Consider the following 23,927-nt stretch of genomic DNA (forward strand, 5'->3'; position numbering starts at 1 on the left):
ATGAGAGGAGTCCTTCAATAAGACTGAATGGGGCATGCTCTTTGAACGCAGTATCCAGTCCTCTTCAATACATTCATGATCTGTAGCCTATGCCGTCAATGCTGGGAACCCTGCAGGTAAAACCTCAGCAAATGATCCAAAACAGAGCAACGTGTAGTCTCTAATTAGTAACTGAAGAGATTTTATAGCTAGCTGAACCACATGTTTCAGTTCCATCTCCCTGCACCCTCCCATAATTCAAATGGCCATTATAGCACTGATAATAATGGTCATACAAGCCCAAGTTGCCAGATCGTCTATGGAACAGTTATGTGAAGCATTTTTTAACTTTGTTTTGATAAGTGTTATATAAATAAATAAATATTATATTATTATTACGAGTAAGTAGGCTACGTAGTTAAATTGTACTTTTTTTGTTTTTACAGCAGAGCTCTGCAGCAGCCATGCAGGCGTCACATGGCAGACACGCCATGTGCTGCTCAGGCGACCTATGTGAACGGGGTTTAAGCCTGTCACCTTGGCTGAGGGATCGGCTTGCCCATTGTATCCCTACTTTCATAGTGTCCCATGCCTCAGATTATGATGCACTTCTCCAGTCACTGTTTGTATGAAAAGTGCTATACAAATAAAGATTGATTATTTGATTGATTGATTCTATAAATTTGTGATTTGATGTTAATGTAGAAATGTTCATTTAATTCAGTTGCACGACTCTTAAAATCTAAAGGACAGGCAAGATTCATCAGCCAGCACCATACACTTTCTGTTTAATCAACAACTTAAAAACATGGTTAAACACTGGAGAAATCCACTGAAGCAGAAGTAAAAGAAGACGTTACACCACGGTTAACAGAAGCCCCAAAATCACAACAGCTGCCAGAGTTTTTGAAAAGCCATCTAAATCGTTGCAGTGATGAATTAATCAGTGCCAGCGGTATGAGAGTGATGATGGGATGTGGGGGATGGGTCAGACGGAACCGCGGGCTCCTCCACACTCCATCACTGAAGCGGTTGATAGGCTGACTACGTCTACAGCTGTTGAATTTTAAACTGTAATGAATCATGGTGGCTCTGATATAACTTATCTTACTCAATATCATCCTTCACCTCACTTGAGCTGCACTTAGGCTACTGTACTGACACTAATGCATGCAAATATATGAGTATGACTTACTTTACAGACAGGAACAGAGGAAAGTTTGGAACTTGACATTAGCCTTTTAAATGAGGGCTGGGACTCACGTCTTGCCTCTGTTTTGCTTGTTTGAGTAAACTCTACCCGACTGGACCCACACTGAGTCCATAATACATGCATGCATGTTACACAGCTGAGCTTTGCTCAAAGAACCCAATTTGAAATGCTAATGTAAAAAGGTTCTGATGATACACATCATGTATGATGTAAAGTGTGAAACTGTAGTATATTTTTTCCATTACTCTCATAATACAGATGATATAACTTTGATAATCACAAGCAAATACAGAATATATATATATGTGGCATCTGTTTTTCCTAACCTTGAAGCACCCCAATTTCCATCAGACATGGCCATGGAGCTGATCGCGCCCATTTTACACAATGCTCAAATTTCCATCAGAAGCGGCGTGTCTCAGAAGTATCTCTCCGCTGTGCTCTGTGTAGAATATGTGGTTGGTCTATATTTGATGGAAACCCTGACCCACTCACGTCAAGCAGCACAGAACAGTTCACACTGGCAGGAAGTCAGACACAGAAATGGAATAGAGAATCCGGTCAATTTTCAAAAGAAAATACCGCGTGCAGACTTCAACATCAACATTGTGGCGCCAGAGGTCAATCAGTCAGAGGAGATTTGAAGCGGAGAAACACACTGATTTGTATCCTTTTTAGGGACTAACTATACAAGTAAACACGTGGCAGGCAACACGCTCTTGCTGGGATTTGAAGACTTCAGGATCATGGAGCCAAGCAACGTCACAAAGCCGTGCCCAGTGGAATTTTTAATGTGATTTTCATATCTTTAAATTGTTCTGATGGCAACTTAACTTTTACTAGACCAGTTAAAGCTTTATAGATGAGGTTAAGAATGAGGTTGTCCTCATTAATTCCTACAGAAAAAAAAGCAACTGTAGCAACTGTGGATGAGAACAACGCAGCTCTACGGATTGTTTTGTAAATCGACTAACAAAAATAACAAATCTTAAAATGATTTATTTTGTTGTACAAAATGTTTACTTAACTGCAACTGCTTCTTTGTCAGCTAAAACTGGGCAGCTGGACTCCACATCAGGAGAGATGCATCTGGCCAGGCTTCAATTTATGTGTTTGAGGCTAAACTACAGTGGTACTGCACCAGTCAGCGTCATATGAGAAAGTATGGTTAGGTTACATCAGGTATATCAGAACTGGAGAGTATTCCTTCATTGGAGGAAGAGCAAAGAACGGCACTGAAGGCTTTTCTCAGATGGCCGACTTCCTGTTTAGTTTGGGGTATGGGTCCAAGAGGCTTTTCTACTTTTTTAAATCACGATACACATTTGTACCGGTTTTCGTACATGTCAGCCTTACGTGTCTTGGGGACTGATTCGGAGGGGCGGGGCTTAGCCATTTGGCGGTGCCCGTGGACGGGTACAATTGCATACATCGAGTTTCGCCGCGTTTGAATTTTGTGCTGTGTTTCGTGAGCTTTCAAGCATGGGAAAGTGTTCATAAATGCGATTAAAGGCGCAGAAAAATAATTATTATTTCAATTACAACAGGGCTTTCACAGTGGTCAGTGCTCGGGCCCTAATAACATCAGTGATATTAGCAATGGCAGTCAAGCAGGACCATGGCAGGAGGCTCCACCAGGATCCATGAGAACCTGCAAGACGAGAAAGCACAAGAACTCCGGGGAAGAAGTGAAGTTAGTAACATGCATTAATGGAACATGAATGAGTGCAGAAAGAGAGAGAGAGGAAGGGAGGAGCTCAGTGCACCATGGGAAATCCCCCGATAGTCTAGGCCTATAACAGCATAACTAAGGGATGGTTCAGGACTCACCTGATCCAGCCCTAACTATAAGCTTTATCAAAGAGGAATGTCTTAAGCCTACTCTTGAATGTGGTGCGGGTGTCTGCCTCCCGAACCACAACTGGAAGCTGGTTCCACAGGAGAGGAGCTTGGTAACTGAAGGCTCTGGCTCCTGTTCTACTTTTAGAGACTATAGGAACCACAAGTAGCCCAGCATTCAGAGAACGTAGTGTTCTAGAGGGGGTACTAATAGGGTACTATGAGCTCTGTAAGATATGAAGGGGCCTGACCATGAAGAGCTTTATAGGTGAGGAGGAGTATTTTAAATTCAATTCTACATTTTATAGGGAGCCAATGCAGAGAAGCTAGTACAGGAGAGATGTGATCTCTTTTTCTAGTTCCTGTCAGTACTCGTGCTGCAGCGTTCTGAATTAATTGGAGCGTTTTAATGGACTTATTGGGGCAACCTGATAATAAAGAGTTGCAGTAATCCAGCCTAGAAGTAACAAATGCATGGATTAGTTTTTCTGTATCCGATCAGTGTCTAATTTTTTAAATATTGTGTAAATGAAAAAAAGGCAGTCCTGGAGGTCTGCTTTATGTGGGAATTAAAGGACATATCCTGATCAAAGATGACTCCTGATTGTGGTGCTAAACACCAAGGTAATACCATCTAGTGTAACTATATCTTTAGACAGTGAGTTTCGGACCAGTTTTTAGATACAAAAAAGAAAAAGAAAAAGAAAAAGAAAACACTACTGCACTTACAAGTTTATTATACTGAAACCTGCTGGAGGCTAATAACCCAGATACTGGTGGTACTGGATGTGGATGAAGGGCCCAATTTGTCCATAATTCCTAATGGCATGCCCGAGACGAAAAACAGTTAAGAATAAGGTCTTTTAAGGATAACCCTAAACTGATTTCAGACTTTTTCACCACAACCCACAGTAACGTAGGCACATAGTTTTGACAAGGCATAAGAATGTGTGGCATAAAAAAGACAATATCTCTGGTTCTGCTGCATTGATTGTTGTCCTCAATTTTTCTTTTTCAACTGTCCATCATGAGTTCTGCAGTTATAGGAGTGTGGTGTTAAAACGGTGAAGTACTCTTTTAGAGCTTCATTGAGCAGAAAAACTCCAGTTTTCCCCAGCCAATCACTATACATGATCACTTTGAACAGCGATACAGTTGATAAATCTAATGTGCTGGCAAACATTGGCATATTTACACACAGCAGCATTTGTATTCATTTGTAGTAATGTTTTTGGCTATGTGAAATTGTTGTTGAATCAAAGGACAAAACAGATCCACAAATACTGTTTTCTATGTAGACCACATACTCCAGTACGCCTCGGACTGGCATATCCTGGCTGAATTCTGTCTGTATGGTAATGTGACGTTCTTTTAGCTCTTTTGCTGCTAAATTCTCCACATAGCGGTTTGCTAGATAAACTGGATAAATGTGCTGTAAAACTAACACAGTGATCTTAAACAGGATAAAAAGCTTAGTTGACCTGCAGAGTTGGTAATAATTGTTATCACTACAAGTGACATATTTGATTTTACAAGTAGTCATTTAATTGAGGTTGAGTGTGTAACATTTAGGAGGATCTATTGGCAGAAATGAAATATAATATTCATAGGTATGTTTTCATTAGTGTATAATCACATGACTTTAGAATGAGCTGTTCGCTGTTTACGGACACTGTGGGTAGCCTTCCATGGAGTCTACCACACTGTAAAAAACAACAACTCATAATTCCAAGGCAACTGTCTTCACAAAAGTCAAACTTTTACTTTTACTAAAAACAACTTCTGCTGACCTGTAATCTTTTGTTGAGGTAATTTTCCTCTTAAAAAAACTTAAATCATTGATAAACAAAACAACTTCAAATTTCAAAAATTGTTAACCCAAATTTTGTATTATTTGGGTGTTGGAAAATTAAATAGTTGCAATTAAAAGTATTGAATGATTAACCGTTTTTCACTTTAGGACATTTTCTGAACAATTTTTAAAATTACATTTTTAATTTAAAATGTTCTGTTAATAAAAGTTCTTATTAGTTCATTTCAATACTTGAGTTTGAATTAAAAAAAATGTCATGAAGAAAGTTACCTTTAAAATGATGAGCTTCCTCAGCTTTATTTTACAGTGCATGTTGAACCACCATGTTTCTACAGTAGCCCAGAACAGACAAACCAAACACTGGCACTAAAGGGGCTTGCACATTTTTCGTGCATTTTGCAGCCACACAGTTTCTCCTTCATGTTTAGAAGGGGAGGGTGAAGTGAGTGAGTTGCAATCTGGAACTACACTGCTAGATGCCACTAAATCCTACACACTGGCCAATTAATATAGAAAATACTAATTAATGGAGGTTAAAGTCAAGTTATATATTGGTGTATGAATGATCAGGTAACCAGGGAACTTGAAATTAAACGTTTAATTCTGAACCAAATCTGATCCACACGCCAACAGAATTGTGTAGAAATTAGGAAAAAAGAGGTGAGCAGAATAACCTCAAGCTGCCGTACAGTATTTTTCACCCGGGGGTTGGACTGCATCATTTATGGGCTGATGAGTTCTTTACTGCTGCATGGTTTTTCAATGGTCTCAGCCAGAGAATATCCATAACCACAATCCATACAGCTGTCGCACCTCTGTATTCCCTCTCAGCATCAAAGCATGCAGGTTCTTTTCAAGTGTGTAAAGTAACGCTTTATCTTTGACGACTCTCTCCGGCTTCACAATGCGATTAGGCAGCAGCAGAGACAGCGAGAGGTGAAACAGAACACAGGGGCTAAACACACAAGCATACCGGGCAACACATGCACTGTTGACAGTGTGGTGCTGCAGGTTTGTTCTGCAGGGGGCACTGTTGTCTCACCTAATAACTGAGCTATCATCAGACACACAGAGATTCACACTCACACACACACACACACACACACACACACACACACACACACACACACACACCGAAGCAGGAAGCCAACAGTGTAATGTGGCGTGGGCAGCAAACATAGTCCTTTCATTATGTCAAAATTCTCAAAGTGGGAACTGCAGATCAAAGTCAGAGGAATCAAACTTTCATCAGAAATGTGTTTATGTCTTTGTAGAAATGAAAAAAAAAAAAAAAGTAACCTCTTTTCTTCCCAAACTATTTCCAAGCAGCCTAAATGCCACAATTTAGAGGGGAAATGGCTTTCAGACAGCAATAAAAAAGGATATTTGTGCATCTCTTAATTGGTCACAATAACCAGCTTATTTTTGGAAAAAAAACAAAGTGTAAAAAAAAGGAGTGATGACAACATTAAAAAATAAATAAAACAGCAACAAAGACCAGTGTGACGATAGAAGGAGGCAACTGACAATTTAGCCCAGCAGAGAAGCAGAAGTTAAATGTAAAAATGAAACTTAATTGTATTTCTCCATCAGATGGACTGACAGCATCCTGCTGCAGGAAATTGCTGGCACTGGGAGTGAAAGCATGCACCCACCCACACACTCTCTCTCTCTCTCTCCACACACACACACACACACACACACACACACACACACACACACACACACACACACACACACAGACTGGTGGCATAATGTCAGAGTGGACCTCAGTCAGCATGGCATGAGATCACTGCTGTGGCCTCTGACCACCCGAGGGTGCTACTGCTGGAGTCAGACCCATAATTCGGCTCACTGCTATACTGTATGTAGGACCTTAAAGTGAACTGGTTCTAATGAGACATTCTGAAAGGATTCCAAAGAAGTATGCATATAGTATATTTATATACTATATGTATTGTTATTAGTGCTGGGCAACGATTAAAATTTGTAATCACAATTAAAATCTTTTATTGTGATTAATTGCATGATTTTCTAATGTTTTCATTACAGTCAGAGCAGTGAATGCAGCTCCCACTGTCCATCAATATAATGCACTGTAACTCCGGGGTAACTATCCCCAGCGATGTCCAGTAGTCTCCAGTGAGAGCAACAGTTGGTGCACGTTGTAACGCCGTCGCTTTTGTAGTCCTCTCCTTTTCATACAAATCGTGCATTGTTCTTGTGATGGTGCGTCTTGAGGGAGGCTCACATGTGCCGTCATTCCTTGTGATCATATCTTCCACAATACTAATAGGCCTGCAGTTTGAAGCTATCCACTTCGCTATGGCATTTGTTAGCTTGTCTTGCTTTTGTTTATCTATTTTCCCACACACTGCATCCAACATAGTCTGCCGAAGCCTCCCTCCACTCCCCTCCTGTGACCCATGGTCTGTCTGGATGTGTATTCAGAGCCAGTGAGCAACGGACTTTCAAAAAAATAATAATGGTAAAAAAAAACTGCGTTAATGCAAGATAAAATAATTGTCGGCGTTAATTAATTAATGTGTTGACGCGATAACAACGCGTTAACCTACCCAGCCCTACTTATTATTCTATACTGAGTTCATTATAATCCTCTCTCGTAATGTACTGTAATATTCTTGGATGTGCACTGACTTTTTTATGAAAGAATAGACAGATCTCTGGTTTACAAACAATTCAGGATTGAGGGGAATGGATGTTCATATGTAAACGTGTTTATTTCTGCTGTAAAGTTGGGCATTTTAATATGGGGCCTTTTGGAGATTGACTCACTGCTGGAGCCAGCCTCAAGTGGTTGTTAGAGAAACTGCAGTTTTTGGCATGTTGGCTTTATTTGCAACCATGATGGTTGCTGCTTGTGATAAATATATAAATATACAATTTTAACATTTTCAGCATTTAGAAATTAAGAAACTTGAGAAACCCCTGTACTGTTTAAAGGTACATTTGTATGCGCAGCTACCATTTTCAAAACATTTTCAGCTCTCAATAGCCATAATGACACATGAAATTCCAGTAAGAAACAGCAGCTAGTTCCCGATGGCTCCACCCCCACATAGGGGTGGGCGATATGTGCAAAAAATAATATCTCGTTATTTTTTGGGATTTTGGCGATAATGATAATCAGTCGAGATCCTTTAAAATGTGATTGGAATTGTCTGAGTTAGGGCTTGTGTCCACCAAACGCTCATTTTCCGAGCGTCCAGCGGTGTTGAACAGATTTCAACTTGAAACGCTCTGAGCGCTGCGCTAAAAATAACGTCACCGCATCTTTTTACCGCTGAAGGTGCTTTATTCAAAACAGGCGCTGCTAGAACTAAAAACGTGTTTGGTGGACACAGACCTTTATCAGTCTTTTCGATACCAAACCATTTCCATGCCAGAGAGGTAGACCCACGTCTCGGCACTAAATCATCTGAAGTACCGGTAGCTTCAGGGACTGGAGGTGTTTGCATTTTCTCTCTACCATCACATGTAGAGGGTGAACCGGAAGGGAGAAAGGACAGTTCCCTGCGTGGCCCAGTGTTGCTAACCACTCTATCTCACACACAGTGTTGCAGGCGCACATACTGTGGTCTGCCAGTCAGGTAATTACAATCCAGGACACGAGGGGAGCATCCACCTCCATCGCTGTCAACTTCTTATTCATGATTGTGTCCTCAACTCCCATTCTGGGATCATAGGCGAACTGGAGTGGGTCCAGTTGAGGTTTGACCATGGGCCGCAGCTACTCTAGAACCAGTCTATCCAGGGTCTTCATGATGTGGGAGGTCAATGCCACCAGTCTGTGTCACTCCTTAGAGGGACTGGGACGGAAGGGGGTAGTAGGACTCCCACAGGAGGATGGGGATGGGGGGCTGTGAGGAGGAGGGGGAGGGACAGGCAGTGGAGCAGGAGGTGTTTTTTTGGAGGGAGGTCAATCTAAACTGTGATATTATTATTATTATTGTTTATCAGCTATACAGGATCATGAAAAGTGACTATGTATACCTGTTTGTGGTTTTCTTCTCTGAAAAATGATGTGCATAATATTATAAGTTTTCCATTCAAAGATCAGTCTGCACCCCTCAGCTGTTAATAAATGCACCTAAATGTACGTTAAACTAATACAAGTATTGATAAGAGTATGACAAACGTTTGCACAATTCAATGAACATCACTACTTTTGCAATAAGAATGTGTGCTGTTTCCTTTTCACCAGGTTCTGTGTAACTGTCCACCACCTTGCAGTACCTTGCAGGATATGAACTCAGGGCTCTGACCAGCTCACTGCAGCTTACAGCTAATTCTGCACTCTCAACTGACACAGAGGATTCCTTCTTGAGATATAAACATTTTCCAACCATCACTATTGTGACCTGTGCAGTTTAAAGCATGAGCTTTGAGGTGATGAAAAGTTTCTGGTTAACTGAAAAACAATGAAAGTGAACCTTTGTAAGTTGTGGTTGCCTCAGGTTAGGGCTAAATTGATCGTGGCAAGTTGATAAATTGAGCCACTATGGTGCAAACTGAACCCCTGAATTGATAAACTGAGATGTTCTAAAATTAAAACACAGTATTTCTATATCAAACAGATTTTCTACCATAAAATAAACTGAGAAGTAGAACAGTAGAAAAATTACATTTTGACCTACGTATGATATTTTAACCTGATACACTTTTGAAGTAATGGAGTGAAACCTGCGAGCTAGTTCAGGCAGTCAACTCGAGCTGCGCTGATATACACACATGACATGCCTTATTCCATAATCACTAACCAAGCGCTCCCTTTCAATCTGGCGGTTTATTTAAACTGCACAATTTCCCAGCTCTCCCTCTCCTCTCTTAATCCCCCTTTTCCCCTCCCCCCCTTTTTCTTCTTCCCCTAAGCCCCACCCCCCCCGCATCCACCTGTAGGCTCCGACTGGGGGTTAAGGTTTTGTGGTAGTTTATTTTGGTGGATGTATACTGCTTAATAAACATTCCAAACGTGAGTGGTGACTGACTCTATTTGGCATAGGTTTGTTCAAGATGTCTCTTGGTTAATGGCATTATTTCATGTTTTTGCCTTTTGGCTTCTCGACTGTTGGGGTATATATCAGAATTTCTTTGAGCTCTCTTAACAGTGACAATTGTTTTGGAAAACGCAAAGGGGACAACTTTGGGAACCAGTGACCTAAACAAAATCATAAAAAACCTATAGCCTAACCATGCTAGCAGCTGTAATGGGTTATTGTATGATTATGTATCAAAGACAATATAAAAACAATGTGAGAATGTAAAAGGGGCCTCTAGTTGTGATGAGCCTACAGAGAATTATTCCTGAATCTGTAGCTCCCCTTGGTTTTATGGAGCTTTATGGTTGCAGCTCATTGTATTAGCTGTCTAGCCCGCAACTTTATTGTTCTGATTCACTCTCACCGCTCTCATAGTCTCATTTTCAGCGAAAAAGCCACTGTACACTACCTGCTCAGCAGCAAACCGCAGACTGAAACAGAGACTAGCTGGTGAACACAGAGGAGCATTTAGCAGCTAAAGAGAGAGATTTCTCTCAGGAGTTGGTGGTGACCAAACCTAAAAATGGAAAAGTATTTCTGTTGTTGTACGTGTAAGTTGGACATTTTAATATGGGGCCTTATGGAGATTGACTCGCTGACACTGCCATCCATAGAGCTGTGTCGCTAATAAACACTCATGCTTTAGTTGCCAGGAGTGGATACTGTAGTAAAAACAGTAAGTAAACATGTTGACAGTTTGCAGACATGTTAAATTTAAGTGCTAGGGCAGTCCTGAATGCCCTTTTTTGGGCTTTGAGCTTCAGTGAGAATACTGATTTGGATGTCAATTACCATAGCAACAGTCAAAGCTCTGAAGCATTCAGGTCAGCCCTGTTAAATGCTTCTTTGTTGTGCTGATAAAAATATATAATCTGTGTGGCAGTACATTTCCTCCATGCCAATGCTAGTGTGCGTATATGAATGTATGCTTTTAGGAGACAGTGTTGCAACAGTGAGCTACATCAGTGGAGGTGAAGCAACATTGACCTTCAAGACATCATGACTCGCTGCGTGTTCCTCACGCCCCTTCACCTCCTCACTCACTCTTTCACATTCTCTCTCTCTCTCAGGCCCACACCTTAACACTAGATAGGAAACCAGGTTGTAAAGTCTAAAATAGGACTTACATCACACTGCAATATCCACTGCTGTGCAACAATATAATCACCTCAGTACAGTTATTGGAAGGCAGACGTTAAGAAGTGACTGGAAAAGACGTTTCACTAACAAAACCAATACTTAAATGAAATAAAATGTGGAAAGTGGACTTTTTTCCATTCCAGTTTAAAGTATCATATTGTAGGACCTTGTCCTCGTCTTCCTCTACAAGAGACGCTTTATCCGTCTCTTAATTCAACAATCAACATATTATTTTGATTTTGTTCCACCAGGAGAGTTTTCAAGGCCTCCTCTTTCCCTTTGACCTTTTTGACCCAGGAGGGGAGGTGAGACTGTGGCGCCGACAGTCTCCTGCACAGAGAGCCTGGTTCTTTTCAGATTCTCAGATGGGATCTCTAAGGTGTCAATATGTTTTATCCTCTTTAACAGAACACTGACTTCTCCACAGATCAGAACGACACCCTACACCTAAAGTGGATCGTGTGTGATAATTAAGTGCCTTTTTGATTGTAAATCAGGGTTAGATATCCCTGAAATGTGTTTACATCTCTTTTAGTCTGACAGGTCCACCTCCAGAGAGAAACTCCTCTGGAATCCACATCTGGCATTCTGACACCCCTTCCTCTAAAGTGTAAATTACGATGTTTTCTTTTGATAGTGGACATTCCAATCTAGGAAGCAGTAACAACAGTTGCACGGATATAGATTTAGTTCTGTTGGAGTATTATGGTAAAATTTCATCTCCCCCTAATTAACAGATTGCCATCCAGCATGAGAAGGACGCAAATGTAATGTTTGTCTGATGTTTCTGTCATCAGATTGGACTAAGTTACAAAATCATGTGTAAAATCTCTGAATGTTTGATGGAGCCACAGTGCCACCTTTTGCTAAGGTTCTGGTATAGTTGTAAGAGGACTTTCAAAACGAACTTTGTTTGATAACTGTATAGTAATACAATAAGTAAATGCCTGACACATATTTGTTATAACAAGGATTAAGCTAGCACTATATGAAATATGTACAGTCCATCAGTGCTGTTTTATGTGCGTGTTTAATGATTAATGATTTAATGATTTTAATCAGTTCCACTTTTCTTTTACATTAAGTAATTTCGGTTATGTTATGTTAAAACATGTGAACTATGTATTAAGTCATGGTGGGTTCTGTGAACGGTGAATAATGATCTCGAAACTTTAAAACACGATAGGAGTAAGTTGATAAAGTTACGTATATCAAATTATCACCAGAGGAAGTGACGCGCGCGGTCAGCTCCTCTCGTCCAGTTCCGCCTCCAGAATAAAAGCTATAAGAGATAGACTCCGGTCACTCTTCATTCTTCTCTTCGCTCTCGCTTTTCTTCTCTCTCTTGTATCCACTCGTTATTTATTCTCGCTCTTACTTTAATTCAATTTCCGTACTTTATTTTACTTCGTTTGCGACACGTGTTGAATTTTTCCTCAAGTAATAACTTGCTGTGCTGAAGTACTTTTCAAGTACTTTTATTTTGAAAGCTCAAGACACAAACAAATTTCTTCTTTTATATTTTTGTAGTCTTATCGTCAAGTATTGTCGCCTTTTCACAGAAAGTGAATTTAATCAAATTCTTGGACTTTCTTGGAGAATTCGCCAGGCCAGTGTTTCATCCTCCAGTTATTTTCAAACAAGAAGCTGAATGAGTTTACAATCAAAGCTGAAGACCAACCACTCTAAGACATTCATCATCAGCCAGAAGGATGTCGCAGTAGTTGACTGCTCAAGAAGACGTATAAACGTTTCCAGCCGAATAAAGACATTATTCTCCAGCCACCTTGCCCCCAACGCTCACTAGCGCACACGCCGCGCTGGGCCTTTTGGAGAGATTGCCACTGGAACCAGGGACGAGACGCAACTCCCTTCGGCCTGTTGGATCAGTGACGCAAAGCCGCAGTTGAGTTAAAAGCCAAGGACCTGGAATCCTTCCAAGTTCCATCTACAAACAAAGTAGGCTGACTCTCCGGTACACGGCCGGATTCACACACAAAAAAAGAGCTGGTGTCTGTCTGTAAGCTTTGATTCCCATCTTTTAAGTTTAAGAGAATTTTGGATTAGGGCCTCTCAGTTCTAAAATTTACTCTCATAATATTTTAAACTTACTGCCGCATCGCAAAATCCACCATCGCTCCTGAATCACCTAATAGTAATAATTCATATATTGTCCACATATTCTGTTACTTGTTGTCGTTTGTTTGTTTATCATTTCATGCTATTTACTCTGCATTAGTTTAGTTAATAAACATATATAACCGTATGTCCTTGTCGGTGCCGGTTTGATTTGATGCGGGGAAATCGATGAATGTGTAAAAGAAATCACTACTTCAGAAATATGAGATTAAATATAGATTTTGAAACTTAATAAATTGATTTAAAATTGATTTGATTAGATCTGTGGAATAATTTCCTCCGGATTATTCCAGTAGCTAAACAACGGAGGTGGTGCCCCATTTACGAGTGTATTATTAATCACTAGTGATTAAATACTAATAATAATGAAAAAGTAGTGTATCCCCTACAATATGCTAAAGTTAAAGCAACATTCTGTAACTTTTCTACCCTAAAATAACAGCTTCACTATCATTCTGCTTCACTGAGTTGTAATAAGGTGAATGGTGTCTCCGTCATTCCAACTCGGCTTTCTACTGTTCTTCCACGATGTAACTTTTGGCTCTGGGTCGGGACAAGGGCGTAATGCTTTACAGCAGCAGTCACACACCTCCAACTATGTAACAAATTTTGGTGAAACTGGATCATATTTTACTGAGAAAATGTTTCCTGGTTTTCCCTCTGATGTCCTCCGGCTGCTCCTCCTCAGCTCTCTGTGATTTACAGTTTCCTGAGGGACAGAAAAGTAACTGCTGTAAGCTGGTTAACTGTTCCTTGTCGCCAGGGACTGGGTGCTCAGAGCACTGGGGGAGTGTTGGTAGCACTGGAGCTTTGGGCTGCAGGAGGACGAAGATTTCAGACCTGGGATGGCGGGGGAATGCTGGCGGGGAATGCTGGCTGAGAGCAGCGTCAGTTGGAGAAAATTTGTTTGATGTGAACACTGATACGCTTGAAACAATTATTTGTTGGAAAACTGAACAAGAGGAAGTACACTGTTACACAAATAATGCTGCACCAATAAAGACCTATTGTAAGCTGAAAACCCCAAAAACAGCACTTCAACTTATGATTCACACATGTCACCATTGCACATCTGCAAAGCACATTAAGCATATAATTGGAGACAAGATTTCATGTAAATTTGGAGGGAACAGTTGTTGCTTTGTGCCATTGCCTCTTTGACATTCTGTGTGTATCACAGGCTGTCCACATTCTGTCCAAACTGTCCTGCCAATAGCATGTCTGGGTCAACGTGTCACTGGTGGCCCCCTATATACAACTGGTGCCGGAAAGTTGTTCCCCACTGATGTTCAATTTCCAATGTTTCTAAAAAAAACAGTCCAGCTGAAATGTCCAAAAACCAAAAGTGGAATAAACATTTTCTTCAAGATTAAATAATAAAAATCAGGAAGCACAATGTGTTGCAGAGGCTCAAACTCACTGTGCGTAGAGTTGAGTCCTCTGCTCAATACGGTCCTCTATCTTCACTCAGCTCTTTTTAGATCCACAATGTGCCACCATAACAAAGAGCCAAGTCTCCCTCCAAAAAAATTCACCTCCTCTGTTCTGCAGGCCACACCCCTTTACACCTGTGAACCTGGAGTGGCAGATCACCTGACCATTTCCCAGCAGCCATTTTGACGTGAAACAGAACAATAAACACAGGTCTTAATGCTCAATTTTGATTTTTTTGCTGACATCAGATTTTTTGGCTTGGTTGTTCACATTATAATTTAAATGCGGCCGCCATCAGACTCCAGTGACCCACATGTGCAGAAGAAGACGTGACGTCAGATGCAGCGCGCTGTGTTTATGGACGTAAATATGGGTGCTACACATGTCAGCGTGTGTGTGTGTATCAATTTTGAAGTATTTGTTCATTCGGAGCCGACAAAATTATGATGATGATTGTGATATTGTCGCATTGAGTCTCCTCCGGCGTAGCTTATGCTACGTTCAGACTGCAGGCAAAAGTGGCCCAAATCCGACTTTTTTGCCCATATGTGACCCAGGTGAGATTTATTTATGACAGTCTGAACAGCACAATTCAGATTTTTTCAAATCCGATCCAGGCCAGTTTCATATGTGGTCCTAAATCGGATACATATCTGATGTTTTTCAAAGCGACCTCAGTCTGAACGGTTATGTCGCATTTCATCCAAATTTTTCTGTCATTGAAGTGAGACAGACGTCACAATTCTGTGCCGGAGAAGGCGGGGCGCGGCAATATCAAAACAATGGACGAAACCATGGCAGACACCGTTGATGGAGCTAGTCAGTGGAAAGAAAGTGAGGTTTTGGACTTCAGTCATGGTGGCCGCATTTAAATTATGATGTGAACAACCACGCAAAAACGGATCTCAGCGAAAAATCGGAATTGAGCATTGAGACCTGCAGTGTGACCGTAGCCTTAGAAGTTGTGTTTTTTCAGTGTTTTAACATTTCATGCATTAAACAATCAGTCAGTTAACAGTTCTGAAGTTATTCCTAGGTCATCAGTGTTTTCACACAGTCTCAGCTCGGTCAACTTCCTCCATTCCCAGACTGAGCTATGCTATGTGCTAGGCTAATCTTGGTTGAAAAGACAACCACATTTTGAAGATGGTTAAAGATAAAAGAAACATAAATGTAGTCACATATGTTAGCTAATGCTAACAAAACATTAGCTAACGACCTAAGTAATGATTGATGTAAATGATTTAGCTAGTGATGTTTACATTCATTTTCAGATGGATCTAGACAGCGAATCTACGTTCATCTTTAGCATCATTCTGGAACCTGGTTTCAAAACTTTGCAAAATAGCATTTACGTGTGATCAAAAAGCCAAACTGCAACAAGTTTAGTGTTTAATGCAAAAATCCTAGTCAGACAAATTTATTTTGTCTTACACTGTCCAAATATTTCTGTAATAAAACTCATTGTTAGGAAATACAGAACAATAATATGAACATCTCTCTTGAATACGGGCCTGCCATCACTAACTTTACCACAATAAATTCATGAATTAAATAGATAAAACCACAATTTGTATGAATCTGACTTGTATCTAAATCTACTCATTACCTGAGACACTGAGCCAAGCCAAAGTTAATTTATTATTTATTAATTTATTTATTACTGCTAATATTGTGGTAGTGACAGAGCCAAATCATCACTTTGCCAATGCTACATCATCAGATTTTCAATAAAAGCAACATAAATACATGCTCCATCAGCTTTCAACGTGGGGGCCCCTGATACTATTTGACAAGGGACTTCCAACCAGGAAAAATGCTGTATGCCCCGGGGCCCCAGACTTTCAGGGGGCGTGAAGGCCCCAGGTTCACTGTGTGCCAGTTTGTTTGTGGTAATTTCATAAATAAAAAGTAAAAGTAGATAAAGTAGAACAGGAGCCGAGCCTTCAGTTACCAGCTCCTCTCCTGTGGAACCGCTTCCGTTGTGGTTCGGGGCCCCTCCATTCAGGTAGGCTTAAGATTCCTCTTTGATAAAGCTTATAGTTAGGGCTGGATCAGGTGAGTCCTGAACCATCCCTTAGTTATGCTGCTATAGGCCCAGACTATCGGGGGATTTCCCATGGTGCACTGAGCTCCTCCCTTCCTCTCTCTTTCTGCACTCATTCATGTCCCATTAATGCATGTTACTAACTTCACTTCTTCCCCGGAGTTCTTGTGCTTTCTCATCTCGCAGGTTCTTGTCGATCCTGGTGGAGCCTCCTGCCATGGTCCTGCTAGATTGCCATTGCCAATACTGTTGTTGCTGTGCACCTGTCTGTCTGTCTCTCTCTCTCTCTGCCTCTCTCTCTCTCTCTCTCTCTCTCTCTCACCCCAACTGGTCGAGACATACGACCACCCACCTAGAGCCGGAGGATCTGTCCTAGGTTTCTGCCTTTTAACAGGCAGTTTTTCCTTGCCCTTGTTGCCAAGTGCTTGCTCATGGTGGTACTGTTGGGTCTCTGTAATTAATGTTATAAAGAGTTCGGTCTAGACCTGCTCTATTTGAAAAGTGTCCTGAGATAACTTCTGTTATGAATTGGTGCTATACAAATAAAATTGAATTGAATTGAATTGAAAAATAAATAAATAATAATAATAATAATAATAATAAAAAAAAAATTCTAAAAGTTTTCTTGTTAATACTACATGCACCAATATAGTATGATAAAGGCATTAAGGCAACATCTGCAGAGTTAAAATCTATTCTGGTCTTTATTATTTCAATTTATATTATGCTTACATGGTGCATAATACATTTCCAGAAAATAATTAACTAATAAATATATGCAGAGAGATTGAGAGGAATGGAGGCCCTTACTGATGATGGACGGTGTGTTTGTTTGAGATTTCTACTATTAATAATCACTTATTTAAATTAATAATATTGATTGTAGCAACTTTTTATGTTTCTACTACATAAAAGTCAAAAAAAGCTGCAGTAGTTTACCCTTTAGGCACCGGGTTTTACTTTTAAAAATACTAGATTTTGACATCTACATTTCAGAAGGCTCTGGCTTGAAAGTGGTTTGAGACAAATACTGAGAATGACCTAAAGTTTGTCTAGGAAGTAAATTTCCCCATCTAATTTGCATATTATGACGTCATGTGTCGACGGCCATATTGGATTATATAATTTCCATGAAATACCTGATATTTTGAAAGAGAGTTGAACTTATTTAATCAGATTCACCCCCCTCCATCCATTTGTTATGTTGTCCACATATCAAATGAACAGGTAAAAGTAAATTGTAAGCCAACAGTCGTAAACTAGAACTATTACTACCACAAAACTCATGTAAACAGTAGGCGTTTTTTATGATTTTTTACCACCACCACCCCCTATTGGAGGACACTTTCTTTCTTTTATTCTCTTCTTCATTATTATTATTATTATTATTATTATTATTATTATTATTTTTGTCATTATAATATGATAATAATAATAACAGTAGGTGTCTTTTAGCTGTCTATCTATCCAGATAAAAGTTTGTAGTATTTGTAGGTGTGGAACCTCTCATTGAGGCCAGTACAGAGACAATATGACATATTGAGACCCCACCACTGCTTACAAATGGACGGCACACATCCGCATCGGATGGCTGGCCACTGCCCGCATGGCGCCTGTGACCGGCGCGGTGAAGATTGCATAACGCTGGTCCCGCACTATTCTCACACCCCGCTACTTCTACCACTTCTTGCTCCCTTACTGATACACGTTTGTGTGTAATCCACCTTGTTGGGAAGGGTTTGTGCTTGAGTGTGTTCCTCGCTCTGCCCGGCAGCGCCGGTGCAAAGACGCATCACGCTCACTAAACGACCAGCCGTCATCTCCCAAAGGTAGATTTTCCCCTTTAGAATCAGGATCACCAAATAGGAGACCCATCACTTCCCTAATCGTCAACTTTTTGCTTGTCATTTTCGTTTATTTCGTCTCAATAACTCCTCACCCAACAGTTTGGACGGGACTTCCTTTCATTTTGCATTGAAACATGACGTTTTTCTGAGCTAAGGTCTAAGTACGGGATGTCTGCCAACTAGTGGAGGGGAGTATGAACGACATATAACACTCTATTAGGAGAAAACAGCTGTTTGATTCAGTACTGCGTCGTGTCGCAATTTTGCGACTTCGGCGCTTAAAGGGTTAACTTTCGTAAAAATAACTTTTTGTCATATTTGCTAAAACTTTAGTAATTTAGTACATGAGACAAAAAATCAGCTTCATCTGGCTCCTCCTAGTGCTTATAATGGTATTTGCAAGAGTCCACTGGGCCTGAATGAAAACAACCAATTTAGAGTCAAGAAAGATCATTTGATTGTTGAGTCTCATTCCCAGGTACCTTTATTATCTTCAAGCTACCAACGCAAAGTGTTTCTCTATCCATGTGCAGCAGAGCTCTAATTTAATCATTTGGGTAAGTTGCTGATTGATTAAAAACTGAAAAAAGAGTTACTCTAAATAACTGATAGCTGACATTAGATATCACCAACAAACACATTATGATACAAATGTAGTGACTGTAAGTCTCAGTATCTCAGAGATTATTACCGCTTTTCATTGCTGAGTGTGTAAGCAGTTCCATCATCCATCTTGCAGTGAGGGGTTCGTGGAGAAAGAGGCCCCCAGTTTATTTTTGCCCCAGGGCCCCCTATTGGGTTAATCTGGCCCTGAATTCATTCATCATTGTTAGTAATTGCTGCAAAGTTGCTGCTTTTAAATCTCCCACTCATTGTCTTTCTTATAACAATAAGAAATATAACACAGCCTCCCAGAATCGTCTCTGCCTCTCATTGTTCAAAAACTGCAGGTGAGATAGTTAAGAGCAGCTCAACAGGCCTGAGGCGTCCTCTACTTTCCATTGAAGCAGGTTGCTAATAGAACTGCTATAGAAGAGCTGTGCAGCAGCAGGACGGCATCCCTTGGGCAGGAAACAGCAGAGCGGGTGCAGAGAGTTGTGGGAAAAGTAACTTTTTAATTAAACACTTTTCTTGCAGAAGTAATACATTTTCACAGTCTGTACCTATAATATTAAATAGAAATACAAAGAGAGGAAGCTGTCAGCATCATGTACCTGAGGCACAGTGGATGTATGAGAAGCCTGACAGATAGCACTCCTTAAGGCTAATTCCAGTATCTTTAAAACTTGGCCCTATTTTTATATATTTTGAGGTCTAAATTACTAATACAAGGTACACAGTACAAAAAGTTTTGAAACTGGTCCGATAGATCGCCTCAGCCAGCAGTTGTGTGCAGTTTATTAACAAATTCGTAGTGGACGACACACTCTACTTCCTGAGTCACATACAGGATTAAAAAGCTAAATTGTTTGTTTAATTTTTTCAAGTCAGTTTTATTTGTATAGCGCCAATTCATAACAGAAGTTATCTCAGGACACACAGCAGGTCTAGATCAAACTCCTTATAACATTATTTACAGAGACCCAACAGTACCACCATGAGCAAGACCTTGGCGACGGCGCCAAGGAAAAACTTCCTTTTAAGAGGCAGAAACCTCGGACAGATCCTTCGGCTCTAGGTGGGTGGTCGTCTGTCTCGACCAGTTGGGGTGAGAGAGAGAGAGAGAGAGCAAAGGTGCACAGCAACAACAGTAGCAACAACTACACTAATAGTAGTGACTGATGATGATGAACATGAAGAAGACGATGACACCGAAAACAACGATGGGGGACAATGAGCAGTGATTATAGTAATAATAGTAGCTGTAGTAATAATAATAATAATAACAATACTACTTTTTACTGTGACTTTATACTTTTTAGATCGCATTTCATCCAATGCGTTCCATTTCTTATGCTCTCTACATGAACTGTTTGCCTGCATACAACCAAAGCCTGCTCAGAAGTGATTGGACAGTACTACTTGGATTATGAGCAGAAACCAGAAGGCTTCTGATAAACCGATTGGTCCCTTGTCTAGAGATTCTGCACTCATAAACAGATATCTGTTTATATAAATTAGGGTTAAGAAGTCAGTGGTTCTCAAACAAGATTTCATCCTTCTTAGTGTTTCATTTTGAAGTTGATTTTCCTGACTGGGCATCATTTTATTGGAGTCAAATGCCACTGTCAGTTCTGTAACTCTGGCAATGCAATGATAACCTTCATCAATCTTCACTAATGATCCACAAGCCATGTGTTCAGATTTTATGGAAATCCTCTCAGATATGTTTGGTGGAAGTAAAAATGATCATCCACAGTACAGATAGTAGATTAAGTAATGATTGATTTTACTACCAATAACTAATTCCACATAAATATGGCTTGTGAGTAGTGTATCATATAGGGCATGAAAAATCCAAGGACACTGGAGCAAAAACTGAATATACAAGCCCTTTGAATTCTCTAAATTAAAAGTTTTTCATACACTCTTTGAAGGAGAACCATGAGATACATGCGTCAGTCTTAAATTAAGCAAATGAACTGTAGTTCATGGAAAAATGTCCAAATTCGACAATGCCCTTACTCACTATCATTAAAAAAATTATTTATCCGTCCCAAACACAAATCACTTGTCCTTGCCCGTTAGCCGAACCTTCTGATTAAACATTATTGAAGTCTGTTAACAAGGTTTTAAGATATCCTGTTTCTATTACTGAAAACCTAACCTTCATGTTGGATATAATAAAAGAAATTGGCAAGGACAGCCGTTGTGGCCTTCAACACGACAAGAAACACTGGAGTCGGATTTTGTTCGAGGACCCAGCACTGTCCCCAAAGAAAAGAATGTCCTCCCAGAAGAGAGCAAGTTTACAACCTGTTTTGTAAAAATTATGCGTAATTATTATTGCTAACTTGACCGCGGAATAAGCATGTGTTGAAAACGTGAAACTGCCATTGTGGACTGGTGTGTGTATTATATGCTTTAGCATGATACCGGGTGTTTATGCTGAATGTACATACAAAATGTTAAAAGACAAATTCGTTTTTCTACAATACCTAACTCTAAAGCCTAACTACTGTTTGTTAGGGGCTAATATTCTAAACTTGGAAATATTTCCAAATTATGCTCCTCAGTTGATTTATGAGCTCAGTAAACAGTTTTCTAATGAGTTTATGGTCTCAATCTCTAGTTTCAGTCATCTTCCATACAGCATGATGTTCATTTAGTGAATTATGGTCCCATTTGGAGTAAAATAGACCATAAAGCAGGGTACGATTTAGGGCGTGGCTACATTGTGATTGACAGGTCATTTCTCTTCTCAAATCATTTCACAAACATATTTTAGTGTACTGTTTATCTGGAATATGAAATCCTGTGTGACCAGGCTGCCTCTGAGCCACAGCTGCCAATAGTACAATATACTGTCCACAAATGGAAAATAAAGGCAGCAGCATAAGTGGAGGTAATGATAACGCCTCTGTCATTTTAAGCTTCTGCCTGCTTAAAATTACCAACAGTAAATTGATGCAAGGCTGCTGTGAAGCTTGGAAGTGGTGTGTTTGAACAGAGTGGTGTGTATGTGTGTGTTTCAGCAGAAAAAGAGAGAGGAGACAGCTGGAAAACAAGGAACATAGAGAGAAGTGACAGGGCCTGATTGAAAGGCGTCACTGACAGCAGATGAATGGATGGCTGCTGTCATGTATCTGAACAGATACAGTATCTCTTCTCTCACTCTGGGAGTTTGTGTGTGTGTGTGTGTGTGTGTGTGTGTATATGCTGTTTGAGGAGTAACAGCAAGGGCTGAGGAGAATGAGACTGGGGAGCAAGGACAGACAGCATACAATATATAAACAGTAAACTCTGAAGGAACACATCACACAATGTACTTAATGACTTTAAATGAAAGATTAATTACTAATTAGGTTGCTGGTTGAATAACGGTTCATCCAGGCAGGGACACAGGAAAACATGATTAATGAAGACAGTGTCTGAGTAAGGTGGCCTGTGAGGGACATATTTGATTTTTTTAATGAGGCGGTGGTGGTCGGGGGGGTCACTCGGAGGTAAAGAGGCAGAAAAATCTTGATTTGAATAAACTGCTATGGGGGAAGTTTATTAATATGGAATCTACTTCCCATACTGCCCTGTGGAGCTGAATGTGTGCATGTGTCGTTCTTCATTTCGTGAATTGCTGAGCTCTCCGGCTCTCTTCCTCTTCAGGGCCACTGACTAATTGTAAAAAATTATAAAAGCAACATATGATAGACAGCAAAAGCTCAGTCTTGAACCACAAGTTTACAAGTTAAACTTTAAATGGGAATAAATCAGGAGCGCTTGTTTTGATGACTGGGGCCTGGAGGACCTGTAATGGATTTGCTCCTCACTTATATATGATGGAGCCCAATTGTGAAGTGCCTTAAAGGTAATTAGAAGGATTTTAAATTCAATCCTAAACTTAACAGGAAGCCAGTATAGTGCAGTCAAGGCAGAGTAAGATTTGAACGCAGAGTTTGTAGACAAGACACAGCTCTAATCAGCCAGCTGGCCTACTGGTACCATCTGCTTGCGGTTCTCTCTCTTTTTTAAAGCTGGATGGACTGATAAACAAATTGACTGCCTGTGTGCTGGACCAGTCGCACGGGGAGGGGAGGGTGGTACCTGGAACAGACTCACAGGCACAGAGAACAGGGCAGCAAAACAAAACACTCACTATACTCCTAACAGTTTGGTTTGTCCGTTTTGTAGAAACATGGTGGTTCAATATGGTCTCCATGGAAGAGGAACCGCTCTCTCAGTAGATTAAAAACAGCTCATTCTAAGGTAACAAAAACACAATGATTCCTATATTCAGGTGATTATACACCAATGAACACATACCTGACAATAGATCCTCCTAAATGTTTGTGAAGGTGGGTGTTGTATATTGGCGCCCAACGTACCTCAGCACACAGGATGTCAGACCCACAGCAGCCACTGCAGCAGAGAAATGCTGGGGGAGGTTGCTGCAATGCACCGTGAGCAGGCGGCTATTAACAGACAGCAACTGGATCTATCTATCTTCACCTCCTTCCTTCTCCAATATCACCATGCACAAGATGACAACGGCGGATGACCCCCAAACGTTCCTTGAGATGTTTGAGGCAACGGTGAAGGCATGTGGCTGGCCGGCTGCAGAGTGGGCCGTGCCCCTGCTTCCCTTACTGTCAGGGTGCCCGCTCATGGAGGTCGGCCAAGTGATCCGGGTTGCTGGCCCACCTACACCCTCCCCCGGTCCAGGAGGGACATACAGCGTTCCGGTAAGGATTCAACGGGGTATACATCAGGCAATGGATTTAGGCTGTATGCAGTTTATAATTCATCAGAACCTGGTTGG

General features: G+C 40.6%; 1 long non-coding RNA gene across 1 annotated transcript in view; it reads left to right on the forward strand.

Moving 5' to 3' along the window:
- LOC127375291 (uncharacterized) overlaps positions 1-17,212 on the forward strand; it is a 29,418-nt gene extending 12,206 nt beyond the window's left edge. Inside the window, exon 2 of the long non-coding RNA XR_007887363.1 lies at positions 17,087-17,212. This is a non-coding gene — a long non-coding RNA (uncharacterized LOC127375291). The remainder of the gene's footprint in view (positions 1-17,086) is intronic.
- The last annotated feature ends 6,715 nt before the right edge of the window (positions 17,213-23,927 follow it).

Source organism: Dicentrarchus labrax, unplaced genomic scaffold (assembly GCF_905237075.1).
Source record: "Dicentrarchus labrax unplaced genomic scaffold, dlabrax2021, whole genome shotgun sequence".
NCBI classification, from domain to species: Eukaryota; Metazoa; Chordata; class Actinopteri; family Moronidae; genus Dicentrarchus; species Dicentrarchus labrax.